Source organism: Pan paniscus, chromosome 9, assembly GCF_029289425.2.
Source record: "Pan paniscus chromosome 9, NHGRI_mPanPan1-v2.0_pri, whole genome shotgun sequence".
NCBI classification, from domain to species: domain Eukaryota; kingdom Metazoa; phylum Chordata; class Mammalia; order Primates; family Hominidae; genus Pan; species Pan paniscus.
This window is the reverse complement of record NC_073258.2, coordinates 71,943,376-71,961,350: the sequence shown is the minus strand read 5'-3', so window position 1 is coordinate 71,961,350 and position 17,975 is coordinate 71,943,376. Positions and strand designations below refer to the sequence as shown.

Here is a 17,975-nt window from a genome sequence, read left to right as displayed (position 1 = left end):
CGAGGCTGAGGCGGGCGGATTACGAGGTCAGGAGATCGAGACCATCCTGCTAACATGGTGAAACCCCGTCTCTACTAAAAATACAAAAAATTAGCCGGGCATGGTGGCAGGCACCTGTAGTCCCAGCTACTCGGGAAGCTGAGGCAGGAGAATGGCTTGAACCCGGGAGGCGGAGCTTGCAGTGAGCCGAGACCGTGCCACTGCACTCCAGCCTGGGCTACAGAGCGAGACTCCGTCTCAAAAAAAAAAAAAAAAAAAAAAAAAATTGGCTTAGGTCAGCAAACTACAAAAGAAACAAAATATACTAAGCCCCTGCTTAAATAGCCAATGCCTGCTTGTCAGCCCCTGCCCCTTAGTGGCCCTCACCCAAACCAAAAAAGTTTAGTCTAAGATGAAACTTTGCTAGCTTGCAAAATAGCTCGCATTGTCTGTTCTTATCAGCCTGCCCAGCTACTTGGGTCATAAGTCAAATACTTAAAAAGCCCCTAAGTTAATTAAAATTGCAACACATTGTGGACTGCAGCAAAACACAGCGAAACAATCCTTAAAAAAACACGTAAAGCCCCAACCCAACAACCAATAGGCAATGTCCAGAAAAATTGTAACCCATAGTACTCAGCCTTTGAGGAGCTGGGGGAGGGACCTGTGCACTGGGGGATAAATTGCTTGTTGAAACCATGCCGGGTGTGCCTGCCCATCAGACACCTGATTTGCAAAACCATCATTAAGAGTCTCACTTTCGCTGTTCTCCGGGTCTCTAAGTCCATTCGTCGGGTTTAAACGGGTAAGTTTGTTTCTCACACGCTGCAGTGGCACGCACCCCAGCCAGCCCTGACCCTGGGGGGCACCGGGAAGGCCTTGCAGGGGGCATCTCAGGTCATCTTCACCTGCTGCCTCGGTGGGAACTGTTACCCTGTTGTAGAAGGGAGGAAACAGAGCCCCAGGAAAGCAAGGCGAGCATCCCACTCCCACAGCTGGTGCCAGAACTGGGCTCAAGACTCAGGTCTGGTCGGTGCCACGCCTCCATGCTGTCCATGCTCCATAAGATGCGTGAGGAGCCGGGCTCTCTTGTCCATCCTCTGTAGCTGGGATGCAAACTCTGTTCAGTTCTGGAGTCAGCCATCTACCCCGTCAGCAGGTCTCTATATGGAACATGGAGAGGGGCAGATCAGAGTCATGAGATGGGGAAGGACGTGGCGGACAAAGCCCCAGGATAGTTCTGGTACCCCCACCAGGCATGCGTGGCACCATCACATGAAAAAAGCAGGCCTTCCAGCCAGGTGCAGCAGCTCATACCTGTAATCCCAGTGCTTTGGGAGGCCGAGGGAGGAGTGGATTACTTGATCTAGTTTGAGACTAGCCTGGGCAACATGGTGAGACCCCATCTCTACAAAATTTTAAAAATCAGCCGGGTATGGTGGCATGTGCCTGTGGTCCCAGCTACTCAGGAGGCTGAGGTGGGAGGATCACTTGAGCCCTGGGGGTTTAAGGCTACAACAAGCCAAGATCATGCCACTGCACTGCAGCCTAGGTAACAGAGCAAAACCCTGTCTCCAAAATAAAAATTAAAAAAGCAAGCCTGGCCAGGCGCAGTGGCTCACTCCTGTAAGCCCAGCACTTTGGGAGGCCAAGGCAGGCGGATTGCTTGAGGTCGGAGTTCAAGACCAGCCTGGCCAATGTGGTGAAACACCATCTCTACTGAAAATACAAAAATTAGCCGGGTGTGGTGGCATGTGCCTGTAATCCCAGCGACTCGGGAGGCTGAGGCAAGAGAATCGCTTGAACCCGGGAGGCGGAGGTTGCAGTGAGCTGAGATAGTGCCACTGCACTCTAGCCTAGGTGACAGAGCAAGACTCTATCTCAAAAAAAAAAAAAAAAGAAAGAAAAGAAAAGAAAAAGAAAAAAAACAAAAAGCAAGCCTTCCACCACTGCATGGGACAGATACGCCCCAATGTGCTTTTTCATTAAGTGGTAAAATACACATAACAAAATTTATGCCATTTTAACCACTTTTAAGTATGCAGTTCGGTGGCATTAAGTACATTTACATGGCTATGCAATTGCCTGCCATTCATCTCCAGAACTCTCTTAATCTTGCAAAATTGAAACTCTGTCCCCATCAAATGTAACTCTCCCCTCTCCTCAGCCCCTGGCAACCCCTGTTCACTTTCTGTGTCTGTAGATTTTCCTGCTGTAGGGACTTGATATGAGTAGAAACATAAAGTGTTTGTCCTTTGGTGTCTGGCTGATTTCACTGAGTGCAATGTTTTTGAGGTTTGTCCACGCTGTAGCCTGTGTCGGAATTTTTGATCCTTCCTTTTTAAGCTGAATAATAGTTTTAAGGTAAATAATACTCCCTTGTGTGGATCATGTGCGTGGACATCTGTCAGGGGACCCTCGGTGGCTTCCACCTTTTGAGTGTCGTGGATAATGCAGCTATGAGCATAGATGCAACCATGTGTTCAAGACCCTGTTTTCATTTCTTTCGGGGAAAAATGCCCACAAGTGGAACCTTGATGTGAAAAAGCAAATCATCTTCACACTTCCCTGTAAGACCAAGTGTGAGAGCCGAGGAGAGCAGGAAGTGAATGTGTCTAGGAAACACTGAAGGCTTCTGGGATGTGAGCCCTGCCTTCTGGGAGGCTGCATCCTAAATGACAAGGCCAAGTGACACCCCGCCCAGTGTGTGCACCGTGGCCTCACGGGGAGGTGAAGCGGGGGCGCAGGGGGCTGTTGGTCCCGCAGGAGGCTGCTGGTCCTGTAGGAGCGGGGAAGCCATGGGGGGTTAAGTGGTGGGGGCGGCCTGTGGAGTGGAGCTGGTGAGAAGGGGCCCTGGGCTCACGGGGGCATAGGTGGGGTGCAGGCACTGCTTTAGGAGGACAGGGGGCTGTTTCTCTGTTTCCTTGGTGCTCAAAGTCAGGTGAATTCCTGGACATCACTATTGAAGGACTTCTCTGTCCGTGCCTTCTTTTTTCTCTTTCTCTGATCTCAAGGAACTTCAAATCTGGAGGGTGTCGAGATGTGGATGCTACACTAAGCGGCAGAGCAGCGTGGGGTGGGAGGGGATGTGGCTCTTTATCCTCGAGGAACAGAGGGAGATCTCAGAGGAGGAACTCTGCTGGATGCCCAGGGCTCTTTGTGCCAGAGTCCATCCTCTGCAGGCTGTCAGCATTCTCTTCCCATCCCAAAGCAGTGCTCCCATCCTATTGGCTCATGGTGGCCTCCGGGGTGGAATCTCAAGCCTCATCCTTTACCCAAGCCATTCCCCAGCCCTTCCATGGCTCCTCACCAGCCCAGGCCCCTCCAGCCACTCTGCTGGAGTCCCACTTTGCTTCTAGCTGTTCAATCTTCCTGGATTCTTTGCCCTGGAAAACTCCTATGCATCCTTCAAGATCCAATTCAGACTTCCTGACCCTCAGTCAAGCCTTCTGCTGATGACTCCCTCACATAGTTGTACATTTTTCTCTGCAGCCCTTTGCGAGACATAGCCAGGGCAAAATGTCCAGGACCAGACAGTTATTATGCCTTCCCTGTTTTCTCTGCTGATGCTCCCTTCCCCTTGGGTCCACCTGAGAGGAAGCACGTGTGGATATCATCAGAGGCATAAGCCGCCATCTTTCATAGCTGCGGTTGGGTGGCATTTCAGCTGAGCTGTGAGCAGCATTTTGCAGAGCTGCAGACTTCCCCCACTCAAAGAAAGCACATTGATGTAGTTTGTATGCAGCTGTGTCCCTAGGTATGCCACGGGGTGTGAATGCTGAAATGTCTGTGTGAGTGTGGAGATACATTACTCAGCTGCATTAGAAAAACACATCATGAGGCTTGGCTGTGGCTGGTAAACACATCTGCACCAACATCTGCTTCCTAATTACTGCTTTGGATGGAAAAAACATTCCTTAATTTTCCCCAGTAGATTGCAAGCACATTTTATCTTGAAAACTCAAGAAAAGTCTGTTTTTTGTCACTTGAAATAATTGTGGACAAGATGGTATTTGAAAGTGTTGATGTTTCTTTCTGATTAGAAAAGGTTAACACATTTTGATGATCTGTATTGAGCTTGACTTGGTATCACTCCACACTCCACATGCCCCATATCTGTCCTATGCCTCAGCTGCCGGCTCCAGGAGGGTCCCAAGCTGGCTGGGGCTCTCAGGACATCCTCTCCCCACCTCGGGCCTCAGGTTAGCACATGAGCCATCTGCTTTTGCTATAAAGAGCCAGTTGGGTAACATTTTAGGCTTTGCGTGTCGCATGGACTCCGTCATAATGATTCAACTGCCACTGTAGTGCAAAAGCAGCCATAGACAGTATGTAAATCAGAGTGTAGCCATGTTCCAATAAAACTTTATTTACAAAACAGGGAGTGGGCTGATTTGGCCTGCGGGCCATTCTTCTCTAAGCCTTGGAATGGAAGGCTGCATCTCCTCCTCTCCCCCATCTGTCTTATTGATGGATCCCCCTCCCCAGGATTGAGTGGCTTCTCCTGCAGCCAGGAAGCCTCTGGAGGTAGTATGGAGAGCTCTCCCATTCCAGGGCGGACAGCTGTTCCAACTCCCGCCTGTGTGCCCCCTCTTCTGTCTGGGTAGAAATGCATTAGCTGGCTCCCCTGGTTTTGATTTCCAGCCTTGCCTAGCCTCCAAGAACCAATGGGCAGGGTCATAGGCTCTGGACTGGTTGGCCCCTTGACCTCTGGCTACAGTGTCAGTCGGAATGTCTGCGAGTGGTCTAGGATCCAGCTTCGTATATCCCTCATACTCCTCCTTAGGGTTCTAGGGTGTCTTTAATCTCCTCCCTCATGCCCTCCCCAAACTCTTTGGAGTGTCTCACTGATGTAGTTAAAGAAGCTGGTCCAAACCACATCTCGTGTGATGCCAAGAGAGGCACAGCTTCATGTCTGCATCTTCCAGGTGCCAGTAAGTGACCGGGAGGAATGCAGAACCCCTACCTTTGTCCTGCAGGCACTGCATGTTGTACTTGACCCAAAGCTTCTTTCCTTCCTGAGTCACCATTTGAACACCTTGCTATACTCACTCCCCCTTGTCTACACATGTATGAGGCATGTGGTTCATTAGAGCAGGCACTCATGCAGGTGGCAGAAACCACTCTAGCAACTTTAAGCAGAAAGGGTGCCATACAGGGCACACACACACAGGGCATGCAGGGAGTAGTGTTGAACAACAGACTGTTCAGGGATGGGACAGAGGTGCCTTTGAATCAAGACAGGATTCAAGGAAAGGAGTCAGGAGGCAGCCCTGAGGAAGTGGAACAGTAATTCAAAGAGGCATGGTGGTCTGGGTTTCATCTGGACTAGCCCATTGCCTTGCCTTGCTATGCTGTCCTGGACAACCTATTGTCTCTCTAGGGCCCTGAATTTCCTTATCTGTAATGTGGGGATAATTAAACCGAATTCACAGGGTTGCTAAGAGGCTAAAAATAGAAAACAAATATATGGTAATATGGTATTCCTGGAACATAGTAGATGCTCAGTAAATAGTGGCTGTAATGATAGCAGTGGTGTTAGTGGTGATGGTGAAGGTGGTGATGATACTGTTGCTGATGGTCGTCATGAGGCTGGCGATGGTGGTGGTGCTGATGATGGTGGTGATGATGAAGGTGGTGATGGTGAGGCTGATGGTGATAATGATGAAGGTGTTGATGAAGGCGGTGATGGTGGTGGTGGCAATGATGAAGGTGGTGATGATGATAGTGGTGGTTGATAGTGATGATGGTGAAGGTGAAGATGATGATGGTGCTGATGGTGACAGTAACCATGGTAATGGTGATGGTGGTGGTCATGGTGACAGTGATGGTGATGATGGTGGTTGATAGTGATGGTGCTGATGATGGTGGTGAGGGTGGTCATGGTGATAGTGATGGTGGCCATGGTGATGGTGATGATGGTGGTGGTTGATAATGATGATGGTGATGATGGTGGTGGTGGTGGTGATGGTGATGGTAATCATGGTGATGGTGATGATGGTGGTCATGGCGACAGTGATGGTGATGATGGTGGTGGTTGATAGTGATGGTGCTGATGATGGTGGTGAGGGTGGTCATGGTGATAGTGATGGTGGCCATGGTGATGGTGATGATGGTGGTGGTTGATGGTGATGATGGTGGTGGTTGATGGTGATGATGGTGGTGGTGATGGTGATGGTAATCATGGTGATGGTGATGACAGTGGTCATGGCGACAGCGATGGTGCTGATGATGGTGGTGAGCATGGTCATGGTGATGGTGATGGCAGTGCAGCAGAATAAATGAGGTTTCTAGCTGAGCTGTAACCTCCACATTGGAATTACCCAAAGAACCTGTGAATAGTACAGCTGCCAGGCTTCCAGCCCATAACCCAGAATCCCAGTGATGCTGAGGAATCTGCAGAGCAGCAGCTGGCTCCACTGTGAGACAGGACCAGCATACCAGACTCCATGCCCATTAAAGTCTCTTTCCATTCTGCCCTCACAGAGCATGACCAAAGTCACTATGGCATCTAATGGTGGCTTGACAGCCCTTCTCCCTGAACATGGCCTGTGGTCGCCAAATACACAGTCATGGTTGCAGTGTTGCATTGTGCTGCTGGGGAACTTGTCAAGCAAAGGCACTTTATTTGCCTTCCCTAGATATTCAGATTCTTCCAGTCTCTTTGGATGAGTCTTACAGCCCTTGAGCTTTTCTGCTACAGACACTGGGGGTCAGGATGCAGTCTTCTGTTGTCTAGGACTGTGCCAAGCATTGCTGGGCATTTAGGATTCACAGTTTCTGGGCTCTAAACAGCAGGAGTGTCTGTCACTCAGTGTGCCATTGAGACTACTTGTGTACATCACCCCCTTCCTCTTTCTACTTGTAGATTAAGTCATGGTACTAATGATGATGGCAGTGCTGATGGTAATGATAGTGACGGTGATCATGTTCATGGTGAGTGACGGCAGGTGATGGTGATGATGATTGTGATGATGGTGGTGATGGTGATGGTTGTGATGGTGATGATGGTTGTGATGGCGATGGTGGCGATGATGCTAGTGATGATATGGATGGTGATGATGGTGATGGTGGTGGTGGTGATGATGATGGTGGTGAGGATGGTGGTGACAGTGATAATGATGATGGTGATGGTGGTAATGCTGGTGATATTGATGATGTTAGTGGTAGTGGTGGTGGTGATGATGGTGGTGATGGTGATGGTGACAGTGGTCATATTGTTGGTGAGCGATGGTGGTGGTAGTGGTGATGTTCATGGTCATAGTGGTAGTGGTGGTGGTGGTGATGATGGCAGTGATGGTGATGGTGGCGACAGTGATAGTGACGATGGTCTCATTGATGGTGACTGATGCAGGCTGGTGATGATGATGATGATGGTGATGCTGCTATTGACGATATTCCTGTAACAAGCCTCTCCTTGTTAGATCTAAAAGCACCCAGGTGTATGGATTGTTACATGTGCTTTATCAGTTTTAGGCAGGCCTTACCACCTCCACACTTGTAATAAAATACACTATGATTAGAATGTTCTCTCTTCTTTTATGAAATCACCTAATTAGGGCTTTGATTGTAAGTATCAAATTGTGTCTAATCTGTCAACCCCTCACCTCATCCTGGCTCTCCAAGAGCTCCAGAGGGAGGGGAGCAGCCTGGGGTTCATTTTTCTGCCCTGGATGACGAAGGAGCGAAGCAAGTTTTAAATATCAAAGGTTACTAGGCTAGGCCAATTTGTCTGGAAGGTAAAAATAATAAAAAACAGTCTGCCTGTCTTTGATACCAGCGCGAGCCAGGGTAGGAAGACGTGGTGTTTCCTGTTTGCGTCTGTGCCCTTGCTGGTGTCCCACGGGGAAACTGTCCGAGCTGTGGCAGCTCCCATGGGGCCATCATGGGGTGATGGCCCCCTGAGCATTGGGCATTGTGGGTGTGGGTCTCGCTGAATGGCGACAGTGTCCACACGCCCTTTCCTTCACCTCCCCCAGCTCTGGTGGGTGGCTGGCTTGGTTGGCTTTCCCTTTATACAGGCCAGAAGATGCAGGAGTGGTCAAAGGCCGCTCCGTTAGTAAATGAGGAAGCCAGGTTTCCAACCCATGCCTTGTGGATGCATTCCTGTAACCCACTGACTGGGGAAGGGGCCTCTACTGGGCACAGGTCAGGCAGAAGCACCTATGCCCACGGCAGTGAGGGGTGTGTTCGTACTTACCCTGGCCCTTACTTACAGGCACAGCTCTTCAAGGGGAGGGCTGGTCTGAGGGACCAGGTTCCAGCCCTGTCCCAATGACACCAGCGTCCCAGCCACTTCCCCGTTTTACTCATGCAGACATCTTAGTTGTTTTTACATTTATGGCTGCCCAAAAGGCCTTATTTCAAAAGATAGCTTAACCTGAAAACAAACTCCTAATTTACACTTTGGAGTGTGCAGTAATTTGTATCTGTGACATTTAAGTGAAGACAGCCTCAGTGCCGTTGAAAGGAAATGGCTTGACAGGGCCTGGAGCTTCCAAGTTAACATCCTGGTTGCAACGTTGTCTGTGCCTGTGGGCATGTCTGCCACCAGTGTTTCTGCTTTTGACCTCTGCCTTCTCTTACGTCATGCCCATTTGCTTATGAAGACACTCCACCCACTTCTGTCTCCAGAAGTTCCTTGGCTTCACAGACCCCCTGCCCACCTTCCCTGCTCACTGCTCATCTCCCTGGGAGACTTCTGCACCCCCCCCAACTTCCCCACTCACTGCTCATCTCCCTGGGAGACTTCTGCACCCCCCACAACTTCCCCACTCACTGCTCATCTCCCTGGAAGAGTTCTGTACCCTCCCAAGCAATTTCCCCACTCACTGCTCATTTCCCTGGGAGAGTTCTGTACCGCCCCCCCCGAACTTCCCCACTCACTGCTCATCTCCCCGGGAGAGTTCTGTACACACCCCCCACCTCCCACCAACTTCCCCACTCACTGCTCATCTCCCTGGGAGAGTTCTGCACACACACCCCCACCAACTTCCCCACTCACTGCTCATCTCCCTGGGAGAGTTCTGTACCCCTCCTCCCCAACTTCGCCACTCACTGCTCATCTCCCTGGGAGAGTTCTGTACCACCCCCAACTTCCCCACTCACTGTTCATCTCCCTGGAAGAGTTCCGCACACCCCCCCCCCAACTTCCCCAGTCACTGCTCATCTCCCTGGGAGAGTTCTGCACACACCCCCCCGCAACGTCCCCACTCACTGCTCATCTCTCTGGAAGAGGTCTGCACACACCCCCCAACTTCCCCACTCACTGCTCATCTCCCCGGGAGAGTTCTGTACACACCCCCCACCTCCCACCAACTTCCCCACTCACTGCTCATCTCCCTGGGAGAGTTCTGCACACACACACCCCCCAACTTCCCCACTCACTGCTCATCTCCCTGGGAGAGTTCTGTACACCCCCCCAACTTCCCCACTCACTGCTCATCTCCCTGGGAGAGTTCTGCACCCCCTCCCAACTTCCCCACTCACTGCTCATCTCCCTGGGAGAGTTCTGCACACCGCCACCCAACTTCCCCAGTCACTGCTCATCTCCCCGGGAGAGTTCTGTACCACCCGCCCCCCAACTTCCCCACTCACTGCTCATCTCCCCGGGAGAGTTCTGTACCACCCCCCCCCAACTTCCCCACTCACTGCTCATCTCCCTGGGAGAGTTCTGCACCTCCCCCGCCAACTTCCCCACTCACTGCTCATCTCCCTGGGAGAGTTCTATACCCCCCCCAACTTCCCCACTCACTGCTCATCTCCCCAGGAGAGTTCTGCACCACCCCCACCCAACTTCCCCACTCACTGCTCATCTCCCTGGGAGAGTTCTGCACACACCCCCCCCACCAACTTCCCCACTCACTGCTCATCTCCCTGGGAGAGTTCTGTACCCTCCCCCAACTTCCCCACTCACCACTCATCTCCCTGGGAGAGTTCTGTACTCCCCTCCCAACTTCCCCACTCACTGCTCATCTCCCAGGGAGACTTCTGCACTCCCCCCACAACTTCCCCACTCACTGCTCATCTCCCTGGGAGAGTTCTGTACCCTGCCCCCATCAACTTCCCCACTCACCGCTCATCTCCCTGGGAGAGTTCTGTATCCCCCACAACTTCCCCACTCACCGCTCATCTCCCTGGGAGAGTTCTGTATCCCCCACAACTTCCACACTCACCGCTCATCTCCCTGGGAGAGTTCTGTACCCCCCCCAACTTCCCCACTCACCGCTCATCTCCCTGGGAGAGTTCTGTATGCCCTGCCCCCAACTTCCCCACTCACTGCTCATCTCCCTGGGAGAGTTCTGTACCCCTCCTCCCCAACTTCGCCACTCACTGCTCATCTCCCTGGGAGAGTTCTGTACCACCCCCAACTTCCCCACTCACTGTTCATCTCCCTGGAAGAGTTCCGCACACCCCCCCCCAACTTCCCCAGTCACTGCTCATCTCCCTGGGAGAGTTCTGCACACACCCCCCCGCAACGTCCCCACTCACTGCTCATCTCTCTGGAAGAGGTCTGCACACACCCCCCAACTTCCCCACTCACTGCTCATCTCCCCGGGAGAGTTCTGTACACACCCCCCACCTCCCACCAACTTCCCCACTCACTGCTCATCTCCCTGGGAGAGTTCTGCACACACACACCCCCCAACTTCCCCACTCACTGCTCATCTCCCTGGGAGAGTTCTGCACCCCCTCCCAACTTCCCCACTCACTGCTCATCTCCCTGGGAGAGTTCTGCACACCCCCTCCCAACTTCCCCAGTCACTGATCATCTCCCCGGGAGAGTTCTGCACACCGCCACCCAACTTCCCCAGTCACTGCTCATCTCCCCGGGAGAGTTCTGTACCACCCGCCCCCCAACTTCCCCACTCACTGCTCATCTCCCCGGGAGAGTTCTGTACCACCCCCCCCCAACTTCCCCACTCACTGCTCATCTCCCTGGGAGAGTTCTGCACCTCCCCCGCCAACTTCCCCACTCACTGCTCATCTCCCTGGGAGAGTTCTATACCCCCCCCAACTTCCCCACTCACTGCTCATCTCCCCAGGAGAGTTCTGCACCCCCCCCACCCAACTTCCCCACTCACTGCTCATCTCCCTGGGAGAGTTCTGCACACACCCCCCCACCAACTTCCCCACTCACTGCTCATCTCCCTGGGAGAGTTCTGTACCCTCCCCCAACTTCCCCACTCACCACTCATCTCCCTGGGAGAGTTCTGTACTCCCCTCCCAACTTCCCCACTCACTGCTCATCTCCCAGGGAGACTTCTGCACTCCCCCCACAACTTCCCCACTCACTGCTCATCTCCCTGGGAGAGTTCTGTACCCTGCCCCCATCAACTTCCCCACTCACCGCTCATCTCCCTGGGAGAGTTCTGTATCCCCCACAATTTCCCCACTCACCGCTCATCTCCCTGGGAGAGTTCTGTATCCCCCACAACTTCCACACTCACCGCTCATCTCCCTGGGAGAGTTCTGTACCCCCCCCAACTTCCCCACTCACCGCTCATCTCCCTGGGAGAGTTCTGTATGCCCTGCCCCCAACTTCCCCACTCACTGCTCATCTCCCTGGGAGAGTTCTGTACCCCTCCTCCCCAACTTCCCCACTCACTGCTCATCTCCCTGGGAGAGTTCTGTACCACCCCCAACTTCCCCACTCACTGTTCATCTCCCTGGAAGAGTTCCGCACACCACCCCCCCCCAACTTCCCCAGTCACTGCTCATCTCCCTGGGAGAGTTCTGCACACACCCCCCCGCAACGTCCCCACTCACTGCTCATCTCTCTGGAAGAGGTCTGCATACACCCCCCAACTTCCCCACTCACTGCTCATCTCCCCGGGAGAGTTCTGTACACACCCCCCACCTCCCACCAACTTCCCCACTCACTGCTCATCTCCCTGGGAGAGTTCTGCACACACACACCCCCCAACTTCCCCACTCACTGCTCATCTCCCTGGGAGAGTTCTGTACACCCCCCCCAACTTCCCCACTCACTGCTCATCTCCCTGGGAGAGTTCTGCACCCCCTCCCAACTTCCCCACTCACTGCTCATCTCCCTGGGAGAGTTCTGCACACCCCCTCCCAACTTCCCCAGTCACTGCTCATCTCCCCGGGAGAGTTCTGCACACCGCCACCCAACTTCCCCACTCACCGCTCATCTCCCTGGGAGAGTTCTGTATGCCCTGCCCCCAACTTCCCCACTCACTGCTCATCTCCCTGGGAGAGTTCTGTACCCCTCCTCCCCAACTTCGCCACTCACTGCTCATCTCCCTGGGAGAGTTCTGTACCACCCCCAACTTCCCCACTCACTGTTCATCTCCCTGGAAGAGTTCCGCACACCCTCCCCCCCAACTTCCCCAGTCACCTGCTCATCTCCCTGGGAGAGTTCTGCACCCCCCCCCCCCCGCAACGTCCCCACTCACTGCTCATCTCTCTGGAAGAGTTCTGCACACACCCCCCAACTTCCCCACTCACTGCTCATCTCTCTGGAAGAGTTCTGCACACACCCCCCAACTTCCCCACTCACTGCTCATCTCCCCGGGAGAGTTCTGTACACACCCCCCACCTCCCGCCAACTTCCCCACTCACTGCTCATCTCCCTGGGAGAGTTCTGTACCCTGCCCCCATCAACTTCCCCACTCACCGCTCATCTCCCTGGGAGAGTTCTGTATCCCCCACAACTTCCCCACTCACCGCTCATCTCCCTGGGAGAGTTCTGTATCCCCCACAACTTCCACACTCACCGCTCATCTCCCTGGGAGAGTTCTGTACCCCCCCCAACTTCCCCACTCACCGCTCATCTCCCTGGGAGAGTTCTGTATGCCCTGCCCCCAACTTCCCCACTCACTGCTCATCTCCCTGGGAGAGTTCTGTACCCCTCCTCCCCAACTTCGCCACTCACTGCTCATCTCCCTGGGAGAGTTCTGTACCACCCCCAACTTCCCCACTCACTGTTCATCTCCCTGGAAGAGTTCCGCACACCCCCCCGCCCCAACTTCCCCAGTCACTGCTCATCTCCCTGGGAGAGTTCTGCACACACCCCCCCGCAACGTCCCCACTCACTGCTCATCTCTCTGGAAGAGGTCTGCACACACCCCCCAACTTCCCCACTCACTGCTCATCTCCCCGGGAGAGTTCTGTACACACCCCCCACCTCCCACCAACTTCCCCACTCACTGCTCATCTCCCTGGGAGAGTTCTGCACACACACACACCCCAACTTCCCCACTCACTGCTCATCTCCCTGGGAGAGTTCTGTACACCCCCCCAACTTCCCCACTCACTGCTCATCTCCCTGGGAGAGTTCTGCACCCCCTCCCAACTTCCCCACTCACTGCTCATCTCCCTGGGAGAGTTCTGCACACCCCCTCCCAACTTCCCCAGTCACTGCTCATCTCCCCGGGAGAGTTCTGCACACCGCCACCCAACTTCCCCACTCACCGCTCATCTCCCTGGGAGAGTTCTGTATGCCCTGCCCCCAACTTCCCCACTCACTGCTCATCTCCCTGGGAGAGTTCTGTACCCCTCCTCCCCAACTTCGCCACTCACTGCTCATCTCCCTGGGAGAGTTCTGTACCACCCCCAACTTCCCCACTCACTGTTCATCTCCCTGGAAGAGTTCCGCACACCCTCCCCCCCAACTTCCCCAGTCACCTGCTCATCTCCCTGGGAGAGTTCTGCACACCACCCCCCCGCAACGTCCCCACTCACTGCTCATCTCTCTGGAAGAGTTCTGCACACACCCCCCAACTTCCCCACTCACTGCTCATCTCTCTGGAAGAGTTCTGCACACACCCCCCAACTTCCCCACTCACTGCTCATCTCCCCGGGAGAGTTCTGTACACACCCCCCACCTCCCGCCAACTTCCCCACTCACTGCTCATCTCCTTGGGAGAGTTCTGCACACACACCCCCCCCCAACTTCCCCACTCCCTGCTCATCTCCCTGGGAGAGTTCTGTACCCCCTGCCAACTTCCCCACTCACTGCTCATCTCCCTGGGAGAGTTCTGTACACCCCCCCAACTTCCCCACTCACTGCTCATCTCCCTGGGAGAGTTCTGTACACACCACCCCCAACTTCCCCACTCACCGCTCATCTCCCTGGGAGAGTTCTGCACACACACCCCCACCAACTTCCCCACTCACTGCTCATCTCCCTGGGAGAGTTCTGTACCCTCCCCCAACTTCCCCACTCACCACTCATCTCCCTGGGAGAGTTCTGTACTCCCCTCCCAACTTCCCCACTCACTGCTCATCTCCCTGGGAGACTTCTGCACTCCCCCCACAACTTCCCCACTCACTGCTCATCTCCCTGGGAGAGTTCTGTACCCCGCCCCCACCAACTTCCCCACTCACCGCTCATCTCCCTGGGAGAGTTCTGTACCCCCCACAACTTCCCCACTCACCACTTATCTCCCTGGGAGAGTTCTGTACCCCTCCTCCCCAACTTCGCTACTCACTGCTCATCTCCCTGGGAGAGTTCTGTATCCCCCCCAACTTCCCCATTCAGTGCTCATCTCCCTGGGAGAGTTCTGTACCCCCCCCCCCAACTTCCCCACTCACCGCTCATCTCCCTGGGAGAGTTCTGTATGCCCCGCCCCCAACTTCCCCACTCACCACTCATCTCCCTGGGAGAGTTCTGTACCCCTCCTCCCCAACTTCGCTACTCACTGCTCATCTCCCTGGGAGAGTTCTGTACCACTCCCAACTTCCCCACTCACTGTTCATCTCCCTGGAAGAGTTCCGCACAGCCCCCTCGCCAACTTCCCCAGTCACTGCTCATCTCCCTGGGAGAGTTCTGCACACACACACCCGCAGCGTCCCCACTCACTGCTCATCTCTCTGGAAGAATTCTGCACACACACCCCAACTTCCCCACTCACTGCTCATCTCCCTGGGAGAGTTCTGCACATACACCCCAACTTCCCCACTCACTGCTCATCTCCCTGGAAGAGTTCTGCACACACCCTCCAACTTCCCCACTCACTGCTCATCTCCCTGGAAGAGTTCTGCATACCCCCCCACAACTTCCCCACTCACTGCTCATCTCCCCGGGAGAGTTCTGCACACCCCCCCCAACTTCCCCAGTCACTGCTCATCTCCCTGGAAGAGTTCTGCACACACCCCCCCCCCCAACTTCCCCACTCACTGCTCATCTCCCCGGGAGAGTTCTGCACACATGGCTTCCACCTTCTCATGGCTGTTGTCTCACTGAGACAGTGTGGTCAGACTTTCACCCCTGCTTGCTCAAACCCAGTCACACCCACATGGCACTTCCATGGTCCCGTCTCTGTCCCCATCCAGCTCAACGTTTCTGTGGCATCTCTCGGTGTCTGCACTGCATGCTCCTGTTACCCAGATTCCCTCCTGCAGTGACTCCCGAGGTGACCTCCGGCGGGCCTGTCTGTGTCCTTGTACGCCTTCTAGAAAACCCCAAGAGTCCCCAGTCGGAGTCTCACAGCTCACTTCTGCCCTGAGCTCTGGCAGTGATGTCTGCTCCTTGCCAATGGCCCCACGTGCCGACCTCTTAGGAGACTCCAGTGCGGCAGCTGCTCCCCACTCTGTAAATAACACCCTTCCCCTGGAGCTCAGGCCCAAAACCTGGCCACCTCCTGTTTCTCACCGTCCCTCTCATCCCGGGACTTGTCCATTCCCTCTCCACCCTCTCTGGGCCCGTCTACCCCTCTTGTCCCCTCCACCCCTCTTGTCCCCACCACCCTTCTCACCCTTGCCTGGGGCCCTGCCGTCTCTCCCCGGGACTATGTATTCACCATCCAGCCTCTTTCCTTCCAGTCTGTCTTCCCTCAAATCCACTTTCTGTCACCCAAGTTCTTCATCCCTCCCCTGCTGAGAACCCTCTTTGCATAACCCAGGGCTTGTGTCCTGTGCCCTTCTCTCCTATCCAGCCCAGCTCATCCCAGCTTGCTGCTGCCTGGCCCCACCACTGCCTTCCTGCCTCCCGGCCCCTTGCCGGTTTCTACTTCGGTTCTTGGTGCTTTGCTGGGATGGCCTCTGCCTCCGCCCAGCTGTCCCCAGGCTCTCTCTCCTCCCATCCCAGGACTCAGCTTGCCCAGCCAGCCGCATCCTCTCCACTGTCTGCATCAGACCCACCCGTCCTGAGGTTGTGTGGTTGTTTTCTGTGCCCCCTCTCCAGCCCAAGCCTGGCAGAGACCTTGACTTTCTGGTTTGCATCTGTGTCCCCAGGGACTAGGACAGTACCTGGCAGCTCCATGAGGACTCACTGCATGCATCGATGAGTGGCTTCCTCTGGCTGTCTCTTCATCTGTAAATGGAAATGATGGGGTCTGGGGAATCCAGCAGCCAGTGGGAACTGCAGGTCTTCATCTGTAAATGGAAATGATGGGGTCTGGGGGTCCAGCAGCCGGTGGGAACTGCAGGTCTTCATCTGTAAATGGAAATTATGGGGTCTGGGGAATCCAGCAGCCAGTGGGAACTGCAGGTCTTCATCTGTAAATGGAAATGATGGGGTCTGGGGGTCCAGCAGCTGATGGGAACTGCAGGCACACTGGGTTCTCAGCGGGCACAGTGCGAGCCCCAGGAACGCTCCTTCGTGGGGAGGTACATTTATTAAGGGAAGTGTCTCGGAAAATTCATGCCAAGAGAAAAAGTGGCAGTGAAAATGATATTCTTCTTGATGCTCGGGTCTTCAAAAAGCATTCCAGTTGCTTCTATATTTATACTTCACTGAATTATTTAAAAGGATAAAGACCTGTCAGATAAGATACACCTCTGAAAGGAATCCAGGGCAGCCAGCAGCCTTGCAAGGGAGCCAAAAGCTCCCACCAGCACCTCCTGGATCACAGTTTTTCCTTTCTCCTTCTTTCTGAAGCTGCAAGTTGTTGCAGTTTTTCACATTAACCTTCTCTGTAAAATGGGCCTCCTGTTCTCCCTGGCAGAGAGTTCTCCCATACCTTGAGAGTTAAATCAGAAGGAGCGGGTAGATGTGCATTTTGAACTGCAAACACACATGTTCACACACGTGTACACAGACACATGTGTGATATGCATACATACATGGAGGTATCATTGTTATTAAGCCAAGTGAACCATGTACCCTTGAATTTCAAAATAACTAACTGGAACCTGAGCTCTTTTTGACATCTGGGAAACACTGTGGTAATGGGTCGGAGGTATGATATTGACTCCGTCAAAGTCATTGAGTGACTGGAGGTAGTGGAGGATTTTTCTTGGATCCTACCTGTATCGCCCTGGAATGGCAGTGCCTGCTGAGGATTTATTCTTAACTTTCTATAGGAAGTACGTGTCCTTTATAATAGGGAATTTTCTTTTCTTTTCTTTTTCTTTCTTTTCCCTCCCTCCCTGTCTTTCTCTTTCTCTTTCTCCCTCCCTTCCTTCCTTTTCTTTCTCTCTCTTTCTCTTTCTCTCTTACTCTCTCTCTCTTTTTTTTTTTTTGAGACAGGGTCTTGCTGTGTCACCCAGGCTGGAGTGCAGTGGCACGATCACAGCTCACTGCAGCCACGACCTCTTGGGCTCAAGAGATCCTCCTGCCTCAGCCTCCCAAGTAGCTAGGACTACAGGCACGCACCACCGCTCCTGGCTAATTTTTTTCATTTTTTGTAGAGACGGGATCTTGCTATATTGCCCAGGCTGGTCTGAAACTCCTAGACTCAAGCAATCCTCCCGCCTCAGCCTCCCAAAGTGTTGAGATTACAAGTGTGAGCCACCATGCCCAGCCTATAATAGGGAATTTTCAGAAAAAGTTCTTACTGAGAAATAAGAGGAGATGGGAAAGAGTGTCCCAGGCTCCTCCCTGAGCAGGGCTCTCATATTCTGAATTCCAATTCGCCAGGCCACTCTCAGCCATCTGGGTTTGCCGGTGCTGGGTGATTCTTCTAGGCCACTGGGCCAGGGTGCAGTTACAGCCCAGAGCAAATGGGTGAGCAAGACCCCCAGGGGCCAGCTTTCATGTCCCCACTGATGCCCACCCCCATGAGGTCCCTCCTCTCTTGCTGCCCTGT

The 17,975-nt window shown here is 53.8% G+C and overlaps 1 protein-coding gene across 1 annotated transcript in view; it reads left to right on the top strand.

Annotated features, from left to right (window-relative positions):
- Positions 1–17,975, top strand: part of SHANK2 (SH3 and multiple ankyrin repeat domains 2) — a 697,015-nt gene that overhangs the window by 177,598 nt on the left and 501,442 nt on the right. The gene's annotated exons all lie outside the window — the stretch shown is intronic.